The sequence below is a fragment of the Hyla sarda genome, chromosome 8, assembly GCF_029499605.1.
Source record: "Hyla sarda isolate aHylSar1 chromosome 8, aHylSar1.hap1, whole genome shotgun sequence".
Taxonomy (NCBI): Eukaryota; Metazoa; Chordata; class Amphibia; order Anura; family Hylidae; genus Hyla; species Hyla sarda.
Genome location: NC_079196.1, coordinates 195,537,000 through 195,555,208, shown reverse-complemented (window position 1 = coordinate 195,555,208; position 18,209 = coordinate 195,537,000). Strand labels below are relative to the sequence as shown.

The 18,209-nt window shown below is 46.0% G+C and overlaps 1 protein-coding gene across 9 annotated transcripts in view; it reads right to left on the bottom strand.

The window, feature by feature from the left end:
* Window positions 1-13,585, bottom strand: part of MAFK (MAF bZIP transcription factor K) — a 48,682-nt gene extending 35,097 nt beyond the window's left edge. For 7 of the 9 annotated variants that reach the window (XR_008846915.1, XR_008846919.1, XR_008846916.1 and 4 more), the window contains exon 1: window positions 13,296-13,577. The gene's annotated coding sequence lies outside the window, so the exon portion shown is untranslated. The other 2 variants (XR_008846920.1, XR_008846914.1) reach the window with 2 other exon arrangements.
* Between the last annotated feature and the right edge of the window lie 4,624 nt (window positions 13,586-18,209).

Sequence of the window (18,209 nt, the reverse complement as noted above, 5' to 3'; positions counted from 1 at the left end):
GGTACAAGCACACACAGTAAACTGCTTTATTATGTATTTTTGGAGTAGGTGTATACCGTTTCCTTACATGCATCTTCACCGCTCATCACTTAGGTCGGTGGTCTCCAAACTGTGGACCACCAGATGTTGCAAAACTACAACTCCCAGCATGCCCGGACAGCCGTTGGCTGTCCGGGCATGCTGGGAGTTGTAGTTTTGCAACATCTGGAGGTTCACAGTTTGGAGACCACCGGCCTGGGCCAACAATGTACCCAAACCTTTGCAACCAGATGGAGGCACCTTGGTTGGGAAACACCAGTCTGGGGCGAGCTGTGGAAGCCATAAAGAGAGGGTCTATTCATGTGACATCGATGTGACAGTATGAAATGCACAAATACCCCGCAGTATTGCTGCTGTTAGTAATACACATGTGTAGAGGAGATCACTCCTTCCCCATCACATGGCAGCGATCAAGAGACAAACATGTGCGTTGGCAAGACAGTCAAAGACAAATCCGCGGGCATTCATGAAGCTGCAGACAGTCATCAACGTACAGTAGAAAAAATAAAATAAAAAAAGACGCTTATTTTCAACAGAGAGAAAACAAAATGATATAAAAAAGGTAAATAACTCGCAAAAAGGCCATGCATATGAGTCACTATTTACCCACTGCCAGGGATGCAACAATAAACAGACCAAGGAATAACACAAGATGCAGGAGTGCCATATAGAAAGTCACTGAAAGGTTGGCACCGAATACATATTGGGTATAGAGAATTTCTAGTTCAATGGTCCCAAACCTGTGACTCTACAGTTAATGCAAAACTACAACTCCCAGCATGCCCTGACAGTGACATACTGGGAGCTATTGTTTAGGGGTTAGGGTGATGGCTGACCAAGGTCCATATGTTATACTAGAAGTCACTGCAACCAGAAAGCCATCCGCTGTCAAAATGTAGCAACAAGAATGCATTTACTTACTAGCTGCGCAAATTATTTTCCTTCGCAACCAATATCGCAAAGTAGCCCTAGCCGCATGAGATCACATGTATTAATCAGCGAGGTGGAGCAGCTGCTCATGAATACCGAGGACCTCTTTCTCAAAGCGCAATGTAAAAACGGTAACTAATAAAGTATATATTTTTGAAAACAAAGAACAACGTTGAAGTCAACATGTATGTCACTACCTACCCTCAGAGAGGGCAGCAAAAAGGTGATGACTAATTCCTTATAAAGAAACACTAAACATAGAAAATGCTCATGCTGGCTGCAACAGGAGCCTCCCCTCTGAAGTAAAAATAAATAAATAAAATAATGAGATTGGGTACTCTGGTTATGCAAAACATATCCCCTTATCTCCACAGGATAAGACATACGGTAACTGTTTCGATTGTGGCGGTTCCGACTACCGGTGACCACCAAAACAGGGCCCAACTCTTATCTCTGAGTGCTCTGGGGTCCCACCTTCTAAGACGAACTGATCTTGGGAGTGACTGCCCGCTCTGCCAATTACTAGCTAAGGTGGGACATGGCTGCCATCGGTCATTGGTGGAGCAGGTGGTCACTCCCAAGACCAGCTAGTCTCGGGAGGGTAGGAAAACTCATAGGTAAAGGCAGGTCCTAAATTGGAGATCACATGGGGTCCCAGCAGTTAGTCCTTGCTATCAGACACTTCTACTATATCAGGATATAAGTTTTGCATAACAGGAGTACTCCTTTAGGGTCTATTCACACATACAGTATTCTGCGCAAATTTGATGCGCATGATTTGAAGCCGTGTTCAGTCATTTAGTTTCCATTAAAATCTGCAGCAGAAAATCCTGCACATCAAATCGGCACAGAATACTGTACATGTGAATAGAGCATTAAAGGGGTTCTCCGGTGCTTAGACATCTTATCCCCTATCCAAAGGATAGGGGATAAGATGCCCGATCGCAGGAGTCCCGCCGCTGGAGTCTTGCACGTGCACGTGGAGTCTTGAAATCAGTCCCCGGAACGTGTTCGCTCCGGGTCTAATTACTGTCGATCACGGGGCCGGCGGCGTGTGATCTCACGCCTCCGCCCCCGTGTGACCTCTTGCTCCGCCCCTCAATGCAAGTCTATGGGAGGGGCGTGACAGCTATCATGCCCCCTCCCATAGGCTTGCATTGAGGGGCGGAGCGTGACGTCACACGGGGGCGGAGGCGTGACGTCACACGCAGTCGGCCCTGTGGTCGCTGGTAATCAGACCTGGAGCGAACATGCTCCGGGGACTGATTATAAACGGGGTGCCACGTGCAAGATCAAAGGGGTCCCAAGCAGCGGGACTCCCGCGATCAGGCATCTTATCACCTATCCTTTAAAGTTCCACATCTTAGCTATGACCCACCCCTTTTTCCAATCTCCAAGAGAAAATTGAACGGATCAGCAGGTGATTAACCCCTGTGATCTCTGCAGGATTTCTACAAGATAGTTTTAAGGTCATGCAGAAAATCCTGAAGACTGACAAACCGTGGGGACAATCTTACCTTTATCACCTCTTCTAGTCAGTGCTCCTTTAACAAGACATCCATTACTTTTGGGAAAGAATAAACCTTGCTTATTGTTGACCACATGAACAAATATCTCTCAGAATGCTAACTAAAAGATCTTCTGGAAAGAAAGTTAAGAACACAGCGCCACAAAGCATGTAACCTAAATCAATGCCTATTCTTAAGTCTATATCACCTTTAACTGTAAATAGCTCAGACAGAATAAAGGTCATCACTGCTGCCGCATTCCCTGTAAACTCAACTACAACAATCCATAAAGATTTCTCTGCTGGACAAATTCCAAAAGCTCCTCAGCCACTGACGTCTAAGTTTTCGGAGTCAGACCTCTGTGTGTTTGATGACCAAAGTTATTTTAGCCACAATGACATAAAACATCTTATGTGCCAAAGCTTATTTCAGTGAGGGTATGGATGTCAAGACCCCCACCTGTTACTGGAGGGAAGAAGCAGAATTTGTGCCCCTGTGGCATTTGTAAATTCTTCTCAGAGACATGGAAAGGCTCTAGAACAGTGATGGCGAACCTTTTTGAGCCCGAGTGCCCAAACTGTAATGCACATCAACTTTTTTCCCTCAAAGTGCCAGCACAGCAATTAAATCAGTATACTGAGGTCTAAGTTTAGAAAAAACAACTTAGGTAGGCAGTATAATTTCCCCCACATTAGGTAGGCAGTTCCCCCACATTAGGTTGGCAGTATAGTTCCCCCACATTAGGTTGGCAGTATAGTTCCCCCACATCAGGTAGGCAGTACAGTTCCCCCATATTAGGTTGGCAGTACAGTTCCCCCACATTAGGTTGGCAGTATAGTTCCCCCACATTAGGTTGGCAGTATAGTTCCCCCACATTAGGTTGGCAGTATAGTTCCCCCACATCAGGTTGGCAGTATAGTTCCCCCACATCAGGTAGGCAGTACAGTTCCCCCACATCAGGTAGGCAGTACAGTTCCCCCACATCAGGTAGGCAGTACAGTTCCCCCACATCAGGTAGGCAGTACAGTTCCCCCACATCAGGTAGGCAGTACAGTTCCCCCACATTAGGTTGGCAGTATAGTTTCCCCCACATTAGGTTGTAGTTCCCCAACAGACATACAGCCTTCAGCCATATACAGTGTATGGCTGGAGGCTGTATGTCTGTGTACTGCCTCAAAGTGCTCCGTCCACCGCTCCTCCGGTCAGGGGTCACGATCTACTGTAGCAGTAGGTCCCAGGACCGGAGGAGCGGTGGTCGGAGCACTGGAGATGACGTGCGCGTCCTCCTCCTTGATGCTCTGTTCCTCCGTTCCTATGGGCACACACGGGACGTCAGTGGCGTCCCTGCGTGCGCTACCTCCCGGTGGCCCCAGCCTTTTTAAAGTTAACGTGGGGCCGCAGAAAGGTAACCGGACATTCTTGTGTCCCGAAAAGATCTTTAGGGACACAGGGATGTCCTGGTTTGCCCCGCCAGGCGAACTATGGCCGTGTGCCCACAGAGGGGGCACGGCGTGCCACCTGTGCCATAGGTTCACCATCACTGGTTTTGATAAATCTCCCCCAAAGTCTGCACTGAGAGACTATGAGAAACATCTGATGAAAGTTGGAGTCCTGATGTGCGCAGAGAAACTTACCTAATGTGAGTAACACATTTTGTGGCTGTTTCAGTGGGTGGCTAGTAGTAAGCCACCTGTACTGACAGGGAACAGTTACCTCTGGACAACCAGGATATATTTTGTATTACTTTGTGCCTGAAGTTAAAGAATATATTTGTTTAGTTACTGAAAATAAATACAGAAAGCCTATTTAAGTGATACTTACATGTCCCTGTCTGTCAATATCCTCATACTTTGGCACATGGACATAAGAGATGGTGCTTTGTTTGAAAACCTCTTTATAAGCCAGAACAGAGAGCTGCACTGTATCAGTGGCTCTGTACAGGTTACCTTGAGTTGTCCTTGCATTACAAAGACTGTTGCTTCAGAAAAAAAATTCCGACTACCTGCAAATTCCCTGGCAAAGTCAGCTGTCTGATGGGAATGGTACCCAGGCCCCAAGGGCTACATCTCGAAAAAGGGTTGTCTCTAATAATACATTGCCTTTAACTCAAAAGTCCCTAAACCAGACAACTTCTTTAAAGTCTCTAAGGCAGTTGTCTCAAATCTGTGTACCTCCAGCTATTGCAAAGCTCCCAACATGCTAGGAGTAGTAGTATTGCAACAGGTGGAGGTTCACCGTTTGGAGACCACTGCTCTAAGGCGATCAGATGTGCATAGGAATTCTTCAAGTGGTCCTACAGATCTCTTGCAGCAGACGTGTACTGCAATACCCATAGTCATAACATTATACTTCACCTTTTATTTGAACAGGCTTCAGACTTCGCATCTTAATAAGGCTCAGGGCTGTATTAGAACCCCATGTTAATACATTTTTATTCTTCTTGCATAGAAAACAACAATTGATACTGAAGAATATTGCCGTGATCATATTTGTTCAGATGTTCCAATGTTGGAGTTATAATTTTTTTGTATGCCTTGCAGAGCATCACCCCAGCGGTATAGTTTACGCACAACTATTACTAGGCAAGGCTCTGCTTACAGTTATTGCACTTGATAAATAGTCCATTATTTATCCTCTATTGAAGCCCTTACATGCACTTTCATCTGACAGGAATCAATAACCCCTAATGCAATATCCTTGGACGCTCCGGTAACCATTACGGGGACATGCCGTGACACAGGTGGCAGATCATCATGTACTACATGTGCAGGAGCTCTTGAGTCAGTGGGGATGTAGCAAACAAGGGCTGACCTGTTGGCGCCGGATTAACGCTTTTATTTTGGTATGTACCGTAATCAATCATAGTAAAGTTCCCAGTTGTCATGGAAACAGGACTTTGCTGTCACATCCATACATCCATTAAAGCTCAATGTCACCATGGAAGAATGTTCCGCTGCTTACAAAGAGGAAAAAAAAATAAAAGTAGCATAATAAAGCAAAATAAAAGTAGGGGCAAAGGAAAAGATGACGTGACCTTTAACTTCACCTACAGGAGCCAACAAGTGAGCCCAAAAAAGAAAAAAGCATGGGCGTGGTGCAAAAAATATGTGACTAAGCTTTCTATGTAGAGGACTGACTCATTAGTCTGAGTCCACACCTTGACACCAGCGCTCAAAGCTAGTAAGTGAATGTCTCCGCACACCGGCTGACCTTTACACAAGGAAACGCTGATTCCCTCTCTTCACCACGGAGTAGGAAGGTTTATATTAGATGTGCACATTTTAACCCTTTCACCACAACAAAAGCACAAGCACTGGCTGAAGTGTGAGAGAGAAGGACATAAGTGGGGGCACGCTCTGGTTATTCCACTGACGACATCTTAACATTAACAGAATGTCATGCGTGCCAAGCCTAAAAATAGTGAGGCTGGAGGTAACAATAAGAGGATGCACATTTATAAGTTTATGTATTCATACGCGCCAAATTCGTAGCAGAAATTTCTGTGACTCCCAATCAGTTTCCTTTATCTGAATGAGGCTGTTTTGGTGGCAAGCACATGGATAGCTGCAAGCGCTATTCAGGTGAAAAGGACGATTGCACAAATGTTTTGCCCTAGATTTAACTCACCCTGAGGCTATTTTCATACAGAGGAATTTATATAGGCTCTAAGCCTGTGTTTAGGTGTAGAAAAGGCGCACATTGTTTTGCAAGCCCCTGTTTGTGCAAAAATTTGTCACTTTTTGCCATATTACACTAGTAATGCCTATAAACTAGAAGATCTTTGGAGAAAACCGAGAAACGCAGACAATGTTAAACCTCACTGTGAAGCTTGTTCGATTTGTGATCGGGCTCATGTCCGCCACTAACCCCTCAGATGCTGTGATAAATACAGATCACGGCATCTGTGGAAGTACGGCGCTTTAAATAGCTAATCTGTTCGTCCACTGCACAGCCGTGGGGATCAGATCAGCCAAGATGGCAGATGGAGGTCCCCTCACCTGCCTCCGTCCATCCCCCAGCGTCGTCTTCTCTGGTCTGACATCGAGCAGACTAGAGAAGAAGATCGGCAATAATACATGAAATGATGTATATCAGCCATTGGCTGTCCGGGAATGCTAGGAGATGTAGTTTTGCAACAGCTGGAGGCACCCTATTTGGAAAACACCAGAGATCACTGGTAAATGGCATATACTGTAATAGCCTTTTTGTATGTACTTAAGTAAATACAGTGGTCCCTTAAGATACGATGGTAATCCGTTCTAAATGGACCATCGTTTGTTGAAACCATCGTTTGTTGAGGGATCCGTGCAATGTAAAGTATAGGACAGTGGTCTACAACCTGCGGACCTCCAGATGTTGCAAAACTACAACACCCAGCATGCCCGGACAGCCAACGGCTGTCCGGGCATGCTGGGAGTTGTAGTTTTGCAACATCTGGAAGTCCGCAGGTTGTAGACCACTGGTATTGGAGATTGTACTCACGTGTCCCCGCCGCTCCAGATCGTCACCGCTGCCCTGGATGTCGCCTTCCATCGCTATCGCCGAGTTCCCGACACTCCGGCAAGGCCTCTGCTTCCTCGGCATTCTCGCTCTCCGTCGCCGCCATCACGTCGCTACGCACGCCGCTCCTATTGGATGATGGGATGGCGTGCGCAGCGACGTGGTGACAACGATGGAGAGCGCTGACGATGCTGGGGATCCCGAAGAGGACGCGCCTGAGCCCCGAGGACAGGTAAGTAATCATCAGTGGACCACACGGGGCACCGTAAACGGCTATCCGGTGGCAGCTGAAGCAGTCTGCGCTGCCGGATAGCCGTTTATGCGATGGCGCCGACGTACAAAAGCATCGTATGTTGATGCTGCCTTCAACATGCGATGGCCTCTGAGAGGCCATCGCATGTAGAAATGATCGTATGTCGGGGCCATCGTGGGGGGGGTCACTGTACAGTCCTCTATCACTATCACTAAAGTTTTCTAGAATAAGGAGCAAATGTTCTATTACATGGTACGACTGAAGATATTAATAACCAGAGAACCTAAATATATATTAGTTTTGCTTCACCAATTTTCCCCTCCTGTTGCATGCTGGGAGTTGTGTGCTCAGAACAGCTGCATTCACATGTTGGAGACCACTAGTCTGTTCCAGAGGAAGATAATTATATGAACATATTAAAAGAGAAAATACTGTAGGGCTATTCCTTGTAACTTTCACTATCCTCATGGTCAGAAATGACTAAAACAATCCTTTTTACAAGTAATATTTATATTTTGACAGTAATAGTCTATTCATGGTATAAAAGAACACCCCTCAGAGCAATAAAATGCATGATAGACCCAAACGTTAAAGAGCCACTCCAACTAAATCTATGTGCAAAACCAGTAGGGGATTGAAGGATTCATTAAAGGAGTACTGCAGTCTTAGACACTTATCCCCTATCTGCAGGATAGGGGATAAGTGTCTGATCGTGGGGGTCCGACCGCTGGGATCCCCTTGCGATCTCCCGGCTTATGTGCGTGTCGTCGATACGCTTTCCATACAGCTCTATGGGAGAGGCAGGGATATGCATGAATGCGGCATCTTCGCCTCTCCCAAAGAGATACATGGAGGGGGGGTGTTGACGCAGCGTCATGCTACGGCCATCACGCCTCCTGCGCGGGAGAGCTGGGGCCCCGTACAGGTGATCGCGGGTGTTCCAGCATTCGGACCAACCGTGATCAGACACTTATCCCCTAGCTTACAGATAGGGAATAAAGTGTTTATTGCTGAGATCTCCGTTAATAGTCCTGCCAAACCGAAGTTGTTGTTTTTTTTCAGTAAAAACTTATTGGTAGTCTATACTCAGAATCGGTTGTCACTACCAGATTAACAGGGTGCCAACATCTGCACTACATAGTGAATGGAGCCAGAAGCAGAAATCTCCGTCCAATGGCTCTGATTTACTATTAAAAACCCGACCAACTCTCCATTTTACTGAGAAAAACTGAAAAAGGGGCATGCCCCCGACATTTAAAAAAAAAATCCCAACATATTTACTATTGTTTTCAGATAAAATGTGGTGGATTTAAACCTGGAAAACCTGACAGCTCAGAGGAGTTGTATAAAAAGCAAAACGCAGGGACACGTGCAAAACAACCCAGGGACACGTGCAAAACAACCCAGGGACACGTGCAAAACAACCCAGGGACACGTGCAAAACAACCCAGGGACACGTGCAAAACAACCCAGGGACACGTGCAAAACAACCCAGGGACACGTGCAAAACAACCCAGGGACACGTGCAAAACAACCCAGGGACACGTGCAAAACAACCCAGGGACACGTGCAAAACAACCCAGGGACATGTGCAAAACAACAACCTAGGGAAACATTAGTAAATACTGTGGAAAAACACCTGTCGGGAATCAAAACCATCAAAGAAACCTACACTCCACTTTTAGTAAATTAGGGCCAATGTGTCGTGGCTGTGCTGAGTTAGGCCATTGATTTTAATGGGATTCTGCTGCACTGTGTACAGGGTAAAATTTTCGCGCCAGATGTTTCTGGTGTGAAAATGCAGATTCCGGTGTCTGCAGGAAGCATGGACATGTCCATTCTTTCTACGGACTCCACAGGGAATGCATTGCTGTCTATGAGACGGTGCATTCCCGGGTGGTCCATGTCATGCCGGCGCCCGCAAGCTGCAGAATGTCCACACTGAGACCGTGCAGACATTCTGACGTCTGACCATAGCCTTGCTGCAGCTCCACTCCTATGAAAGTGAATAAGATCAGAGCTGCAGTAACACAGTACAACCACAACACATTATATGGAGCTATTTGCTTCTGGTTCCATTCACTACGTAGTGCGGGTGCTGATCAGATATTGACAGAAAATCCTCAAAATAGGCCATCTCTAAGTGTTCACTTAAAACCACTAAAGGCATAGTTGCATATTGCAAGTTTGTAGTGAACCTGAAAACCATCACACATGTGAATGGGGTTGTTCTTCTGAAAGCATGTAGATTTTTGCACCAAATCTGCTGTCTGTGCATATAACTTAAAAGTCTACTTACACATACAGTATCCTGCGCATATTTGATGTTGCAGATTTTGACTGAACAAAGCATCAAATCTGCAGTATCAAATATGGGAAGAATCCTGTACATGTAAACACACCATAAGGGTCAGCCAGCCTGAGACAGTCTGGCTGCTAAGGATGTACTTACTACCTGCGAAGATTTATTGCAACCAGCCTGTCAGCTGTGACTAAGTCCCTAGGACTAATCAGATTCTTCTACAAATAACCAGAATGCCAAAGGTCCATGAGATCTTACTTTACCACAAATAGCTATAAATGTGAATTTCTTTTATTTTTGTTACACTAGGATGACATCATATTATTTTTGAGGCTCCTGGAATCCAATGTCAGTGTTCACTGCAACTCCCAGCATGCTCTAACAAAGACTGCTTGCTACACACAACTAGTTGCAATTAAACTTCAGCTGGAAAGCCACCAATTCTGTAGGGTTTGTGCAATGATAAAGGTACAATGTAAGGCAAAAGTCAGTGACATTATAACCTGCAGATGTTTACTGCATTGCTTCCACATGGTGGAATACACAGCTTGCTTTACAACCAAGGCCATCTTCATCTGACAGTCACATCTCAAAATATGATGGTGCGCCTATCACTAGGGGAAATGTGAGTGGCTGTAATATGTAGACTATAGAGCTAGACAAGTTTTGATCAGTGAAGTTTTATGTGCGGAGGACCCTAACAACCTAAAAAACACCAAATCAGAAACAAGCAGTGGAGCCTTGCTCCTTTAGCCATGATCAACTGATCTTCAGAGAGGTGGGTTAGACCTCATTCACATTGCCGTCGGACTCTGCTATTCAGAGTTCCCTCAGCAATCCAAGGGTCGCGAGTTTAGCGGAGAAAAAAATAGTGCAAGCACTATTTTTTTCTCTGCTAAAATCCTGTAAAATTACTGTGTCACCAAGAGACCCAATGCAAGTGAATGGGGTCCGTCATGACCCAGTAGTAGCCGTTTGCATCCGACCCATTTTAGGGCCGGAGCCGATCGGACCATTAACGGGTCTGATGCAAACAGCTTGGGATCACAGGATGTAAAAAGAGTTCATACATCCATTTGCTCGGTCTTCAAGAAGAGCTGAACACAAAAAAAGTAGCGGAGATCTCAACCTAGCTCTTCTGCATTTGTGTTACCAATCATGGGCGTCTGAGGCACCAGGACGCTTACTGATCAAACCTCCGGACATGTCACAAGTTTCTTGTAAATAGAGATACACTTTAATACAGGGCTTGAAATATTTGTTAAAAATAAAAGAGCAAGCATAAAAAAAGTTAGTCATTTGATCAATTAGTGTTCCCTCATCTCCCCCATGTGTCGCAGTCATTACTGTCCCATCTCTCCCTGGGTCAGTCAGTTTCCCCTCACCTGTCCATGTGTCACAGTCAAGCCCTGCTTATATACCTGAGCTACATGACAATATCATCTGTAGGATCCCTGCAGTACTTACCGTATTTTTCGCCGTATAAGACGCACTTTTTCTTCCCCAAAACTGGGGGGGGAGTTAGTGTGTCTTATAAGGCGAATACACACCTATCGCGGCGGTCCCTGCGGCCATCAACAGCTGGGACCCGCGGCAAATACAGGACATCACAGATCGCGGTGATGCCCTGTATTAACCCTTCAGACAAAAGCTGACCGCCGCGTCTGAAGCAAAAGTGACACTAACCCGGCTGCTCAGTCGGGCTATTCTGGACCGCCGCGGTGAAATCACGGCGTCCCGAACAGCTTACAGGACACCTGGAGGGACCATACCTGCCTCCTCGGTGTCTGCTTCGTGCCGGGATCCCCTGCATGGCCGGCGCTCTCCTTCGTCATCATCACGTCGTCGCGCACGCCGTCACGTCATCCAATAGGAGCGGCATGCGTAGCAACGTCATGGCGGCGACAGAGAGCGAGGATACCGGGAAGCAGAAACGTTTCGGAGCGACGGGGACACCCCGGGGACGCGGCGACAGCGACATCCAGGGCAGCGGTGACGGGTCCGGAGCGGTGGGGACACGCGAGTACTACCTCCTATACCAGTGGTCTTCAACCTGCGGACCTCCAGATGTTGCAAAACTACAACGTTGGCTGTGCTGGGAGTTGTAGTTTTGCAACATCTGGAGGTCCGCAGGTTGAAGATCACTGTCCTATACTTTACATTGTATTTGGTTCAGAATCTTTACTTTCTAGATTTTTATCCTATAAAATTAGGTGCGTCTTATATGGCGAAAAATACGGTACATGACCAATTTGAGTGTACAGTGCTGCGGAATCTGTGTGCGCTATATAAATATAGAGTGATTATTGACCCTCTCATCAGAACAGAGACAAAGAGCAAATGGGCACAACCGTCATAGTTAATGATCTGCGATTTCAGGATAAGATTTCCTGATTGAGTATATGTGGAGTAGCACTATCTCTGGCCATGATGGGAGTAGTAGTTTTGCAACAGATGGAGAGCAATGGGTTGAGTAACACTGGTTGTTAAGACTGTAAACATTGTTGCAAAACTACAACTCCTATCATGCCCTGACAGCCTTCGGCTGTGTATTCAGTCTGATCAACCAGTGTTCCTGAACCTGTTGCAAAACTACAAGTTCAGTCAACCTGACAGCCTTCAGCTGGCTATGATGGAAGTTGTAGTTTTGCAACAGTAACACCTGTCTAGGCAACCCGTATTCTCCCAACCGCGGCTCTCCAGCTGTTGGACAACTACAACTCCCAGCATGTCCTGACAAGCTCCAGTTCTCAGGGCAAGATGGAAGTTGGAGTTTTGCAACAGCATCACTGTTCCCAGTCTAAACAACAAGTGTTCCTCAGCCCGTGGCTCTCCAGTTGATGCAAAACGACATGACAGGAGTTGTAGTTTTCCAAAGAAAATATGGAATCCATCATTTCTCAAGCTGCTGCATAACTACAGCTCTCATCATACCTTGACAGCCTAGTTTTGCAACAGTAGGAAAGTTACAGGTGATAAGTGTTGTACAAAATAAAAAAAATTTAAAATAAAGTTTTATTTAAAAAAAATAAAAGTACAAAAAAAATCTGTAAAAGTCAACCTGTCTGTTGCCCATAGCAACCAATCACACCTTTTGCTGACAAATGAGAGCTGTTATGACTGGTTGCCATGGGCAACAGACAGTTCTTCATTTAAAAAGTTCCCTTCATCTGATCTATAGGGTAATCAGGTCACGTGTCTGAAGGGGTCATGTGACCTGTTGGAAAATATGTTAAAAATGTAAACAAATAGTAACATTAAAAACGTATAAAAGGAGCCCAGCTGCGTGCAGAGCATGCTGGTAGCTGTGCAGTAGTGACAGGTCTCTGCAGACCAGTGTTTCCCAACCAGGGTGCCTCCAGCTGTTGCAAAACTACAACTCCCAGCATGCCCGGACAGCCGTTGGCTGTCCGGGCATGCTGGGAGTTGTAGTTTTACAACAGCTGGAGGCACCCTGGTTGGGAAACACTGGTATAGTCAGTGAGCTCCTCAGAGAGCAGCCGCCCGTCCTTCCTGTCAGTGACAGCGCAGTCTCCTCCGCGGTCCGCACCTCGTCACGTCACCGCACACGTGTTCCTACCGGGGTCTCCTCCGTACATATCGCGGCCTACTCTCCTCCTGTCACACCTGCGGCCTGGGAGACCCCGGCCAGTGAGCGTTCACACCGGTCACAAACGCCGCTAAAAGCCGCAACTACACCAACTGCAACCCGGCACCGTCCATGCTGTCCCCTCCGCCCGTCACCGCTCCAACGGCCGCTTACCTGCTTCGCCTACGTGGGCTTAGACGCGGAGCCAGGGGGGGGGCGCCTGCGACTTCTCACCACCGCCACCTCCACCACAACAACAACAACAACAACGGCCAGCTCCGCCGAGCGCACTCCACTTCCGGGAACTCTCCGTCACGGCAGACGTCACCGAAACGTCACCACACCACGCCCCCTTGCGTTATCCATTCATTCGAAAGCCAGCGGTGACGTCATGGAGCGGGAAGCGTCACGTGTTCATGCAAGAACAGAAGCACTCAGCAAAAAAGCGCCTTCCCCACACCACTGTCTATGTCCAACCATAGGGGATATATCAAAGGGGTTATCCAAGAGAACCAGCGCCGCCCTTATCCTCAGGTTGTGTGTGGTGTAACAACTTAGTTCCATTGAAGTGGATGGAGCCAAGTTGTAATACCACACACAACCTGAGGACAGAAGTGGCACTGTTTGAGGAAGAAATAAGCATAAAAAAAAAAAAAATAAAAAAAAAAAAAAATATATATATATATATATATATATTTTTTACTAACCTCTTTAAAGAAGTCTTGCGGAAAAAGTTATCTATCCGCAGGATAAGGGATACGTTTTAGATTGAGGGGGTCCGAGCACTGAGGCCCCCTCCATATAGCTATATTCCAAATTATCATGCAATTTATATTTTTCTTATTTACCTGAATAATTTATGTAAATAACAGTCAGCATCATTCTTAGATTATCAACATATTTAGGGTGCGTTCCCACATGGCGTATACGCAGCGTATTTCACGCTGCGCAAAATTTACGGAAAATATGCTGCGTATTCCTTGCTCACTATACACACAGGGCTTTCCGGCGGCAGCCCTCTGCGTGTAGTGAGTTTTAGAGGCGGGGCCAGGTGCCGATGTGACTGTGACGTGCGGCTCCGCCTCCAAAACCCACTGCACACATAGGGCTGCGAGGAATACGCAGCATATTTTCCGCTGCTGCCGTAAACTGCTGCCCAGCGTGAAATACGCTGCGTATACGCCAGCTGGGAACACACCCTAAGAGTACAATTCAAATTTTATTGAACAAACCTAAGGATAATAGTATTTTTATTAAACATAAAAAACTTACAATGCACTGTTCCATATTATTACACACATATTGAGGTTTATTTATGAAGAGTGCAGTGTAGTTTTCTTTGTGGGTTTTGATTTCTGACAGGTATTTAATAAGGTTTCCCTACATTTTGCTTTTTTTTTTACACCTGCTCTGATCTTTCGGGTTTTCCTCAGCTCAAATCCACCACATTTTCTGTGGAAACCTTAGTAAATATGTTGTGATTTTTCAAACCTATCGGGGGCACGCCTACTTTCTCCCATGACCACGCACTCTTTTTGGGTTTTCCTTGTTAAAATGGTTGTTTTTTTGGTCGCAAATTGTGTCGCTTGGAATGTGCAAGGCAATTTGGGCGCAAAACCTGAGAAAAAAAGTCGGGATCACGTTAGTAAATAAACCCCAGTAAGTTTCAAAACACTTTATAGGTTGTAAAGAAGTGAAAATTGTCATTTGTTGTGTTTGCAGCATATTTACTGAAATCAAAAGCTATTTGCATCAAACTTTTAACAACATTTTAACTTTTTAAACATTTTAACAGGTCACGTTACATGTTAACATAGGACCCCTTATTTGATAGCAGCTTCACAAGTCTTGCATCCATTGAACTTGTGAGTTTTTGGACAGTTTCTGCTTGAATTTGTTTGCAATATGTCAGAATAGCCTCCCAGAGCTGCTGTTTGGATGTAAACTGCCTTCCACCCTCATAGAGCTTTTGCTTGAGGATGCTCCAAAGGTTCTTAAAGGGGTAGTCCAGTGCTGAAAAACTTATCCTCTATCCTAAGGATAGGAGATAAGTTTCAGATCGCGGGGGGCCCGACCGCTGGGGCCCCCCTCAATCTCCTGTACGGGGCCCCGGCTCGCTGGCCAGATAGCAGGTGTCGACCACTGCACATAGCGGCAGCTGACACGCCACCTCAATACATCGCTATGGCCGAGCCGGAGATTGCCGAAGGCCCCATACAGGAGATCGCGGGGGGCCCCAGCAGTTGGACCCAAATCCCCCCCCCCCCCCCCCCCCCCCCGCGATCTGAAACTTATCCCCTATCCTTAGGATAGGGGATACGTTTTTCAGCACTGGATATCTCCTTTAATAGGATTGAGGTCAGGGGAGGATGGAGGCCACACCATGACTTTCTCTCCTTTTATCCCCATAGCAGCCATTGATGCAGAGGTATTCTTTGCAGCATGAGATGGTGCATTGTCATGCATGAAGATGATTTTATTACAGAAAGCATAGTTCTTCCTTCTGTACCAGGGAAGAAAGTGGTCAGTCAGAAACTTCATTTTACCATAAAGTGTATGGCGCAGCGAAAAATATTATTAAAGAAATCTGCAATTTTGCTACTTTTAGAGGGGCTTGTTTTCACACAGTGCACTTTATGGCACAACTGACAAGTACTCTTCACACTCTTTTGGTTTACATATTTCTGCTGATTTTGAGTTGCAGTCCACTGATTTTGGCAATACACATGATATGGAAGGGTTTTATGAACTGCGCCTTTTTGTGAAAAGACGCAAAGCCACTGAAAAGTCTCCAAAACTACACCAGCCGAGAGCTTAACTTTTTGGTGTATGTGAAGAGAGAAATTTCAGAAAATGTGACCTGCACAAAATATATCAATTGCTCTGTGACCATTTAATACATTTGGTTCTCCTACACATTACCAGCACACAAAAAAGGTGTAGAAAAATAATTCACTTACACCTACAATGATAAATGCCGGCCATAGCCATTAATGTCTAGACCTTGGCAACAAAAGAGAATACACCCCTAAGGCCATGTTCACACGGACGGTGTCTTTCATCCCGTTTCTTTCTTTTGACAGACAAACTGAAGTAAAAGGATGTAAATGGATGTTATCCGTTTGGATCCGTTATTGTTTAGTTAATAAACAAAAAGAAAATATATAAAAACAGATAGATACACACAGATGATATTAAAGGGGTAGTCCAGTGGTGAAAAACTTATCCCCTATCCTAAGGATAGGGGATAAGTTTGAGATCGCGGGGGTCCGACCGCTGGGGCCCCCTGCGATCTCTCTGTATGGGGCCCCGGCTCTCCGCCCAGATAGCGGGTGTCGACCCCCGCACGAAGCAGCGGCCAACACGCCCCCTCAATACATCTCTATTGCAGAGCCGGAGATTCAGCTCTGCCATAGAGTTGTATTGAGGGGGCGTGTCGGCCGCCGCCTCGTGCGGAGGTCGACACGCCCCCTTCCCGCGGGCTGTCGGGGCTCTATACAGGAGATCGCAGGGGGCCCCAGTGGTCGGACCCCCCGCAATCTGCAACTTATCCCCTATCCTTAGGATAGGGGATAAGTTGCTCACCACTGGACTACTCCTTTAAAGGCTCATCTGTTTCCCATAGACTTCTTTGTTAAATTTATTGTATCAGTTTTTGTTCCATTTTTTTGATGGAGAAAAAAATACTGCATGCACCGTCTTTTCTCTGGCAAAAAAAAAAAAAACAGAATAGAAAACAAATAAGTGACAAAGGACTGTAAAAAAAATCCCATTGACATCATTGGGCTCCTTTTACAGCCGTTTGCAAAAGTTTCAAACGGATTGCAGAACGGGCATGAATTAACGGGGACAGACGGCCGTGTGAACGAGCCCTAAGTAGAAATGTCCAAATTGGACCCAAAGTGTCAATATTTTTTGTAGCCACCATTATTTTCCAGCACTGCCTTAGGCTAGGTTTCCACTTTTTTTGTACACCTAAAAAAACGCCAGAAAAACTGCCACAGGTTTTTCCTGAGTTTTGGCAGTTTTTCTGGCGTTTTCCCTGGTGTGTGGAAACAGCCAGTTTTTTACCCTGTTTCAGTTTTTTCACAGTCTTCTGGGTACCACTCTGTGAGTCAGATGCTGAGCGCCCGGTCCTCAGAGTGTAAGGAGATGAGGAGTGTTGTACAGCATCACTACTCACCTCCCCCGGCCGTATAGTATACAGAGGTGCATAGTGTACCCGTGTATACTATACAGGAGCCGGGAATCCTGTTACCAGACTGACAGGACTCCCTGCTCCTATAGCCCCTTTGGGCGGTATACAGAATATACAGCTATCTATAGATAGCTGTATATAGTGTATACAGAACAGGAGGTCCACTTACCTCCCTCGTTTCTGTCACCGCCGGTCTGTGTAGCCCTGCCCCCTAGTGATGATGTCATTAGGGGGTGGAACTACAGACAGGATCCAGGCTCGTAAGTCTGCAGCTCTGTTCACATTGTCTGTTTTGGATAATGGGAACAGACCCTTCTGCCAGTGTCTATCCAGACAGGGAGAATCCAGCTGTTGCTAAACTACAACTCTCAGCATGCCCAGACAGCCAAAGGATGTCTGGGCATGCTGGGAGTTGTAGTTTAGCACCAATTGGCTCCCTGTTTAAGTAGACATTGCATTATGGGAGCTCTCCCCTGCAGAGAGCGCAAAAACATGTCCTAACCCATTATTTTGTGGTTTTATTTTTATTTCTCATTTCAGATTCGTGTATGCAGAAGATTACGGCGGATTCGATGGATTATGACAGATGAACTTGATTTATTTTATTTTAATAAAATGGTTAACGAGGGCTGTGGGGGGGTGTTTTTTTTAAAATAAAATAATTTTTCCAATGTGTTGTGTTTTTTTTTAAATTGAATATTCAGGCTTAGTAATGGAGGCTGTCTAATAGACGGAATCCATTACTAAGCCGGGGCTTAGCGTTAGCCCCAAAAACAGCTAGCGCTAACCCCCAATTATTACCCCAGTACCCACTGCCACAGGGGTGCCGGCAAGAGCCGGTACCAACAGACCCGGAGTGTCAAAAATGGTAACAGGCTGGCGTCATTTAG